The sequence below is a fragment of the Morone saxatilis genome, unplaced genomic scaffold (assembly GCF_004916995.1).
Source record: "Morone saxatilis isolate NCDOM2014 unplaced genomic scaffold, NCSU_SB_2.0 Contig23, whole genome shotgun sequence".
Lineage (NCBI taxonomy): Eukaryota > Metazoa > Chordata > Actinopteri > Moronidae > Morone > Morone saxatilis.
The window spans coordinates 18249774-18260099 of record NW_023339796.1 but is presented as its reverse complement, the minus strand read 5'-3'; the positions used below and the strand labels follow the sequence as shown (position 1 = coordinate 18260099).

The 10326-nt window shown below is 39.7% G+C and overlaps 1 protein-coding gene across 5 annotated transcripts in view; it reads right to left on the bottom strand.

Moving 5' to 3' along the window:
* tnk2b (tyrosine kinase, non-receptor, 2b) overlaps positions 1 to 2907 on the bottom strand; it is a gene marked incomplete at its 5' end in the record, with an annotated part of 49724 nt that extends 46817 nt beyond the window's left edge. For all 5 annotated transcript variants that reach the window (XM_035670216.1, XM_035670219.1, XM_035670217.1 and 2 more), the window contains 1 exon segment: positions 2683 to 2907.
* Positions 2908 to 10326: the final 7419 nt, after the last annotated feature.

Below are 10326 nucleotides of genomic sequence, written 5' to 3'. Positions count from 1 at the left end.
ATCACAGGCCACAATGGAACACATTTTCTCTCCCCCTCACTTTAATTATCTTTGACAAATGCAGGGACACGAACTACATTTTTACCTTCAGGTCAGAACAGCCAGTGAAACCTAAAATTCTCTTTACTGTTTTACCAGTCACCAGTCGCAAGAACTGTATCATGCAGAGCACACAGCATGAATAATAGGTTAGTAAACCTTGCAGGGCTCATTTATTTTAATTAAACTTTTTTGACATGTAAATACATTTTTGTTCTCAAAGCTCTCCTTCTCCCTGGTTGGCTTTCACTATGTCTGCCCTATATTATAAAATGACCAGAATTTTATGAAAAAACCTCTCTGATCGACAGAAGCAAATTTGCTCTTCTGGGTTCAATCAATCAACATATGCAGAGGTTAAATAAAAATATGTGATAACAAAAGTTCTGCATATACAATTGCATTGCTCAGTCGGTAGAGCTGGCGANCAGCGGCCTGGGTTCGAATCCGACCTGCGGCCCTTTGCTGCGTGTCATCCCTCTTTCCTGTCTATCTTTGGTTGGCACTATCAATAAAGGCAATAAAAGGCCAAAAACAAAAACTTAAAAAAAAAAATTTATTATATGGAGAAACGTTAGCTGCTGTGAGCTAGTTAGCTTAGCCCTACTGCCCAGGATACCTGGGACAGGGTGCTCAGAGACCACCACAGCAGTGTTTACACCGGTAGTACAGGAGATTTGGACCGCAGAGATGAGGCAATGGTGCCAAACCAAGGTAATCACGGCAGAAAGTCTTTTGGTCTGTGTCTATTGGAAAAGCAGTAAACACAATGATGCAATTCTGAAATGATTGACTTCCATTTTTTTCCCATGCCATTAAGAAGAAAATACTTACATAATAATTTCTGGTATATTCTAAAATATATGTATTTGATGGCAAGCAACGTCACTTGTTTGGCTAGTTTTAATTTAGAATGGAAAATAAATAAATGTGTACATTAAACAAATGATAAGAACTACATCAGACTGCATTGTATTGTATCGAATCAATAGAGACAGCTGAAGAGTGACAGGAAAGGGGTGAGAGAGAGGGAATAACACGCAGCAAAGGGCCACAGATAGGATTTGAACCCTGCTAAATACTTCATATACTGCTGGGTTGTTGGATATATAATAATGTTTCATTTTATAAGTTGGTGTTTTGTATGTAAAAGTCTCTATAGCTGTTGAATAAATGTCATAAAGTAAAGAGATGGGTTCTAATATTGAAAGGTATATTTTCATTAGTGTATAATCACCTGAATATAGGAAAAGTTATGATATAATTACCTAGAATGAGGCCTTTATATATATCTTTCGTGCAATGAAGCGAGGAAGTTGCGACCTGCAATTACACCGCTTGAAGCTACTAAATCCTTCAAACTGGACCTTTAGATTATATATGAGAAATTATACTACAATTAGACTCAACAGCACATGAGTAAATATATTTCCACCACTGAGCTTCACTTTCCTTAACACATCTTTAATTGCTAAGACTACAAATGCAGTGTTTCAATAACATCCCCTTCTGGCAGACGAAGGAGGCCTGGACTGACCAGAACAGCACTTAGAGATAAACATCTTTAAAATGGCCGCTACTCCACCTGCCCTCCACGCTGCTCCAATTATAGATCCGTTTACACAGCTAAACACTGATGGTCTGCCCCTGATAAGTAAACAACCGGCCTGGCGGCAGCATTAAATCGTTCGTGTGCCGTTTCACAAAACAAAAGCATATACAAAGTGTCAGTGAGTGCACCCTCTCACACACAATGGCATGTTGGCACAATTCCTACATTCACGGCACTCATACTGTACACATTCACACAATCTGTTCCTTTCACTTTCCACTTTATCATGGCTCTCAAACACACACTAAATTATTATTTCTCTTCTCGAGCCTTGCAGGCACCTGTTTGGGAGTGTCTGGCTAGCCGGCATCCTGTGCGTGGGTCTGTTTGTGCCCGAGGAACAGAGGGGTTCCTATTAAAGCCACCACTTGTGACTCTCACTTCCTCCTACGCTACCTCATCAGCTAGGGATTGTTGTCCGGTGACTGTCCCACAAAAAGAAAATAAATGAATCTGGGACGTGACAGATTTCCCCCCTTTGGATACACAAACAAGTGTGATGAAACAGGAAATGGTCAACCACATCCACCTTCTGTTTTTAGGTGTGTATATGCAAGGAGACCATGAAAAATGTGCAAGATGTGGAGGATTTTTTTCCTCTTTTCTTCATCCTGTCATGTTATCTTTAACACACACACACACACACACACACACACACACACAAAACAACAGTGTTACCCAACATGACATCATCCCCGGTATTTGCTCCTCTGCGTTTCAAAGGTGAATAGTTCCCATTCAGACTGTACAGTGAGCTGGTGAGTGGTCCTCCCCGCTTTGAGGAAAGCACGGTCACTGTTTGGCATGAACTCATGTCTGCATAGCTCACACACATTGAGACAGAAAAGCAAACAGAGAGTATGGCGGATAAACTTTCAGATACACAACACAACTAGTGTGTGTGTGTTTAATCAGTATGCACTATGGCAAACACATGCACAGCACACAGTCACACCCAGCTGCAAAAAGAATAGCATTGATAGTGCTATTGTCTGAGATACTGAAAGTATGAGCGTATATGATCTTCTTACCTGGTTTTCTTTCCTGGTCTGAGTCCAGTGTCTGCTCTGACACCGTAGAAACTCCTCTCAGGTTAATGACAGAAGGTCAGCCACATGCAGAAGAGGCCCCCAGTCCATTGAGGTGAGATTTTGCCCAGCTACAAGTCCATGGCACTGCGAGGCTAGCACACGCTCACATGATTTCATCCTCATCCATTGGTCAACACAAACCCAGTAGTAGGTTTCAGGACTTGCCTGAGAGAAAAAAAATAAGTCAGGGTGTAGTCTGAAGGGGACAAAATGTCATAATTATTCCTTTCATAAGGCATTACAGAGAGCTTGCATCACCTCTAATAGCAGAACCACTGTATTTCCTGTGTAGACAACAACACAAGGCAAATAAACACCATTGAAAGCACTAAGTCTCCCCTGTGGCTGAAAGTGAGCACCCATGGGTCTTTGTGCATCTGCAGAGAGACCTAATACTGTGATGAGAGAATGAGTCCGAGCCAGGACCCTGGATAGGTTTACAGGGTTTGAACAGAAAAGGATTCGGTTGCCCTGTAGGGCCCACTGCAGACGCACACTCAGTTTGAACACACAGGCTGATAATAAGCACAGTTTGTACTAATGAAGATATATAAAATATGTTATCGACCATCGACCGTTCTAACTATAACATGAAACAATGCTTCTGTTAAATGATAGTGAGTCAGTTAATTTTTAACATACTAAATATAATCCCCATTACATTTGGGGATAAAACACATAAAATCAACCACCTTTACACAATTATTATATTTCAGTTTAACGTCTGCTAGTCCTGGTCTTTCTTTGTATTTCAAGGCAAATGAAACTTACCATCTATTGAGATGAAGCGGAAGCCAAGATTTCAGCAACTTCCACCCACACACACTTCACACACATGACCAAACAGAGTGCTGGCAACACCTGAACTCAGTAAACCACAGTGATCTGCTCATAATAACACTATTGCGAAACTGAAAAGTGAAACTCTGGTCAGATGAATTTTATATTTTTGATAAATCTAAATTATAGTCACCTTAGAGCTATAAGATAATACATAATTTGATATAAATCCTGAAAACACAAATTGTAGAAGAACATAAAACTCTATTTTACCATAGCCTGCTGAATTAATTACCTACAGTGGGCTACAACCGGAAGCAACTTCCAAGGCCTGATTTGAATTGACTTGACATTGTTCCAAACCAGGTCTGGGGGCTGTGGTAGGAATGCCTGAGGGGCCCTGTGCAGGAGAGGGCAGTATGAATGAATCAATGCAATTCACACAGACACACGAGGACACAGTCCACCCACCACCTAGTAAAGTAGCTGACTGGAGCCTACAGTGTCAGAGGAGACGCTCACAACAAGGAGAAACACCAAGCTATTCTTCCTCCCTGCATACGCTCCACAAATGACTCCTTTGTTTGGGAGGGGGGAAAAAAGACGACGTATGTAACTGTGTGCGGTGAAACATAGCACGCAGGACAGTAACACACGCCAATCACATACAAGTTCAAAGGCGTGAACTATAAACAAACGCACACACTCAACCATCTGGCAGCTTTTAAGTGACAAATTGCCAACGGGATGTCATTCATTTATCGACACATGCACTATTCATGCATTACTGGCTCAGGCTAAAACAGCAAGCTGCAACTTTTCTATCGACAACCATCTGTAACATGCCAGAGGGCGATATCACACGACCCCAGCGGTTTTTACATTTTTGTTGCGCAACCCTGTCAGTGGGCAGGGCAGGGAGGAGAAGGTAGTTTATGGCTTGAGCCCCCACCCTGGCACATAAAGACGCAAACACCACCCAGTCCCTAGAGAGTGTAAGAAAGGCCAGAAATAAACTGCACAAACAGAGTGAAGCACAGAGGCCACTTAGAACACAACTAATGTACACGAAAAGCAGCTCAACTGAGGTCAGTGGAACACGTACAGTGACGTTTACTGGTATGACTGTATTCAACGTCAGTCTGTCAGTCAGTCCGACGCTTTGGTTAAGACTAAAACATCTCAATATTATTAATACATCTCATTGTTTTTAGAGAGTGAAGCCTGATGACTGCAATCAACCTCTGACTTTTCAGAGGGCTGACGGATGGTCATGAAATTCACTACAAACATTCATGTCTTCCTCAAGATGAATTGTAGCAACTCTGGTGATCCCTTAACCGTTTATCTTGTGCCCCCCCCCCCCCAAAGGGCCCTGTGTTATTAATCCAGCTCACCCCTTTTCTAAAAGCTCAAATTCACTCTCAGCCAGACTGTGGCATGTTTAGTTCAGCTCAAGCCAAGATGATGAAAAGAGAGCATTCGGTCAACAAGAAAAGTAGCCTACAACCAATTCAGCTGTTAGAACACACACACACACACACACACACACACACACGCACGCACGCACACCCATACACAGTGAACTTCTGGTGGGAGAGCAGGCAAGGACAGTTGTTACACACTGTGGCAGTCCCAAAACCTCGTACAAATACATGAGAAGAGCTTGCAGTGCATGTATAGACCTTTTTCACAGCAGCCATTTTGACATGAAATAGGATAAACAGGTGTTACCAATGATACTAATTAGGCTCCAGTTTATGGCAGCTATGAAATTTTTGAGCAAGTGAAAATTGCACAAAAGAAAGCAACCCTCTGAGTGTGTTTTGTGGTAGAAATGTGTTTGTAAATCAATGACTTTTGTTTGTGTTCCACAACAACATTGTACACAGTGTAAAACAGTTTACCTCCGCTTTCATGCAGAACATCAGGGAATTGCCTTGCATGGTCTTAAGCACTAATGTTTGTTGGTAAATGTTCGTGTTGCACATGTCTGCATCTTCACAACCAAAACAAGGAAGTGAGTTTGGCAAAGTATGGCTCAACTTTTTGCAAGGGGAACTGCTATGATTGATAAAACTTCGACGATCATTTGTCAAATTTGTGGAAAGGTTGCAGTAATTGGACAAAATTGCAAAGAATTCACAGGGATTGGAAGAATTTGCATTTAATCGTTGCAATCGCAACCCTAAAGTACTCTAAGGAGGCAACACCAGGATGTTGGCGTAAATGTGGAGAAGTAGAAGCCATATCTTTTTCTCCTGTCCAGACCTGCAGCAATGTTGGACTGAGATAAGTAAAAGTACAATTTTTCAAAATGATACTGTGATGACAAAATGATTAATATCTTTTTTTAGAAGTTTATTCATTAAATTTATGCGGCTCTTCATCCCGTCTTCTGGCTCTTTGTCTTTTTAAATAAGCTCAAAATGAACCAGGATTGGTCAGGCTGAATACGAAGCCTCTCCGGTCTTCTTCACTGCAGAGTCACTGCTGATTCATGCACTCCACTGTCAACACAAAAGTCTTTCATTCATGCTGCCTCCCCCCACTGATGAAGTCAACATGGCACCACTCATCAGAAAAAAGGAAAAGAAAGTGTTTTGAATTGCATCATCTTTAGTTTACCAGGACCACTTGAACACTGAAAATGGTCTTTGTCTTACACTGTGCTGTACTTTAGACTCATCGGATAACCGTTTCTAAAGTAAAGGTTTTATCAGGTTTTATAATCAGAACATATCAAGTACTCCGGACACTAGTTAACCATGGAATTAAAACCCAGTATGCATGCGGAATATATCTAACTCTAAATCAGTTTAATAACAAATCTTGTTTTGATGATGTTTCTATGGACACTGAATGATAATACACCTATGATCAGGCTACTATGGTAATAAGATAGGAACTAATAGAGGGCAGGCCAACTATATTCTCTCTTAAGGACAAAGCAAAGCTGCAGCGAGGAAGATGAGACAATATGAAGAGATGAGGAGTGAAACACGATCCTCCCTCACCAACAGAGGATATAGTACAGGAAATCCAGTACTTTATTTCTGAGTCACACACACACACCTATAGTTGTTATGAGTATTCACACAATGTAACATCATAAATATACTTTCAGTCCCACAAGTGTTCCATTTATAATATTTTAGTTTAGACATTACTGACTAACATCAACTTCACACATTTCCCCCCGTCGATTTTTTAGATCAAATGTTACTCGAATGGGAGGGAATTGTCTATTTTCAGCTGCGGATTAAAGGTCCAGTGTGTAACATTTAGATCTAATGGCAGAAATGGAATATAACTTATTTATAGATATGTAATCACCTGAATTACCTTAGAATGAGACATTTCTATCTACAGGATGACTTCTTCTACAGAGGCTGCCACGTTGAACCGCCATGTTTCTACAGTAGCCATGGAGAAACCGAACACTGGCTCTAGGTTGGGCCTTTTAGAGTAAATGCTCATAGCTTTCATTGCTTTTCACATTTTATTGTTAAGCCCATTTTGCACATAACTGAATTTTTTTATTGGTTTTACACATTTATACCTTATATTTGGGCTGGCCCGTTGGTTTGACAATAAAATTCAGATTGACCCACTGGTTTTCTTCGCGGCAGGTTAAAGTCCAGCGTTTCACTTATCGTTACAGGGGAGCTGTTTTGAAAATGAGACATTGAGTTCGAGCGGGTCATGTCAATGCGCAATTGGGAGCGTCTGACTAACATTTCCTTTCTTAGGGTTGTGATTATAATTTTATTTGGGCTTTTCGGGGTTCTGACAGAAATTCAATGGTTTAAACTATTAGTTTTTAAGGTTCCTTAAAGCGTCTTGGAAATTGGAAGTTTGTTTTAGTCACAATACATTTTAAATGGAATCTTTATCAATAATTTCTTAATGCAAAAGATTACTATTTAAGAAATATTCATATTATTGTTATCTATTTAAGTTTTTTGAAATTGCGTTTTCTTGGATTAACTTAACCAGCTTTAATAAAAACAGCCTTTAGCTATATATAATTCCTTCACGGTTTAATATTGGAGTCGCATTGACTGCACAATTCTTGGAGAATAATTAAAAAAAAAAAGACAGTAAATGGGATGTAATTGGAAGATGTGTAACATTTCATGGGCTGTCGTTTGAAAGTGTATGCAACAAGCTGATTCTCATCTTTATACACAAACTTTCTGGTCTTGGTTATGTTAGTAGGATGTTTATTTTGGTTTTGGCGTTAAAACCTGTTGAAAGCTCCATGCAATTAAAAACAAATAACGGTAGTGAAGTAGGGCAGCCGGATGGAGTATAGGTGCAATCCGTACCTAGTTCTTGGAGGTGGAAAGACAAACTGCTCATCCCTCTCAAAAATACCACATTTCGCCAAAACAATTATTAGAAAACTGGACAGTGCATAATTATGTGTATTCGACTGTATGAAATTAACAACAGGTAGATTTTTACGTAGAAAACTTTTCTTTTTCCAGGCTGATCTCTATTTTTATTCTTCATAAGCCCCTACCTTGAACGCTTATCACAGACTGGCTTCTAACTACTTCACATTTTCGCCAATAGGGTTTTGTAGTTGTAATGTCTCAGTTAGGATTCAACCTGTGGTTTGGAAGTGGATTACGATACCACCTAACTAGCCTGGCTTTCCTCCGAATTATGCCAACTTGGTTTGGTCTACAGCTGATAGTGGGGGAAGATTCACTCACATAAATACACAGCGATAGGCAATGGATTTAGTGCTGACGGATTTGTTAAATTAATGAGAGAGCAGGGAGGAGTTGAGCAAGCACTGGACTACATATCCCCACCTTTTCCATGGAGGTTGACATTTATTAGAGGTTGATGTACCTCTAGTAACTACATATGTGCAGCCCTTCATGCGTTTCCATACTTGTTAAAGAATTCACATTGACACTTCAACAACTATAAAATGGTTTTTTTAATGATTCTTGGATAAGTTTTCAAATAATTATAGATAAAGGAAGCAATCATTTTAGCACAGCAAAAAAATTGTATCTCTCTATCAGTTTTTTCACTAATTTTATTTATTGTTTCTGTTTTCTACAAGGTTCAAAATCCAAGCTCTTACTACTTTTATGAGGCTGGACAGCATATGAATGAATAACATTTGCAGTTTTAAACGCATTATACGACAGTCAGTCCATTGCCTTCTTCCTAACTTAAAGACAGACTTGTGTTCCAGACAGACAGTGTCTGGATGGACTGGCTTTAACTGGATTTTGTGCTTTACTTTAAAAGTCGATTCTATCTGCAACGCAGAGAATCAGACCTAGTATTGTTTTGAATTTAGGAGCAACATGACCGGATACAGAAATTTTAGGAGTTCTATTTCAATTTTAGAAAAATATCAGCGATTAACAGATATGGCGCGCTAGATATAGTACATTTTTCAACTGCGAATGAAAATAGACCCCCTTTTAATATTAAATAAATATAATATGTGGCCCATACAATATTGATGGCAACAAAGGTACATCAAGGGCTTTTTTCTTAAACAAATACATTTAATATAACATATAAATAATATGAAACACAAATACATTGGTCAACAATTCAGTGACATTGCTTGGAGAGCCGTATTTGATCTCTCTAACTTTCTGATTGCTGCTTGCCACAGTGTTTAAATCACAGCTCTCTCTTTTGCAAATAAACTTTGCCGCTGGACACCTACAGTAATATTACCACACCACATTCTTTACTAGCATTATTTACATTGGAAAAAACATTATTAATTTATAAAGCTGACATGTAGGTAATACATTTTGCAAACCATTTCAGGTCCAAGCCATCCTCAGTGTACGATAGCCAACATTTATTAGATCTGTAACATACATTGCAAACACCCTTTAGCTAACAAGCTTGGACAAGAAGTTACAAAATGATTAAATTGATTTATTAAGGTTGGATGTAAAGGCTATTGGATCACCTAAATTAAAAACACCCACAATACACTGTACACACAACAGGGTCTTTCTGAAAAATGAAAGGAAGCCATCTCATTTTCTGCCTGACAAAGTCTTGAACACAGACGGTTCTATAGATTTGTAAATGGTAGAACGTTATTTATTTCATGCACTGACGACAGTATGATTACAAGCATGATTGGACATGCTACAGGAAGGATTAAAAGGAAACGTCAATGCTGCGCTTGAATGCCCAGCGGGAGTTGGCGTTAACTAATTATGGAAAGAGCTGACAAATTAAATGCCAGGTGCCAATCACCCAACGGGATGTCAACAAATCTGCAGGTGTTGCACCACCTCCATACTGCATTGAATACAAACAGATTTGTGAAAGAGCGGTTTAAGCTGTAAGTTTTCTTACTGCAATCAGTAATTAATAATGCACGGAGAATAAGGACATGTGGCAGGAGAGTAATTATCCAGTGCTGCTTACAGACAGCTGATTGTTGGGAGGGTGGGAATTATATAAGCACCAAATGTCAACTGATTTGGATCGATAATTTTCCATCAGCGCCCAATCAGGTGGGGAGTGACATTATGCGCACTGGAGAAGTTGATATTAATGTTTCCTTCATTCATGATAATCACAGTTGGCTTTGGAGTCAAGCCTTACACACATGTACACTAAAGGTGCTGTAAAATACTCACTAGAGCCACAAAACCATGGTATTTAAGGACCGTGTAACAGTCAGTAAGAGACATCTTTTATGGGTGCAGGATTGCAACCCACTTGAATACAGCTCAGCCTTCCAAGCGTGGTAGGAGAAAACTACAGGTGTGGCTGCAAAAAAGGGGCCCCAAC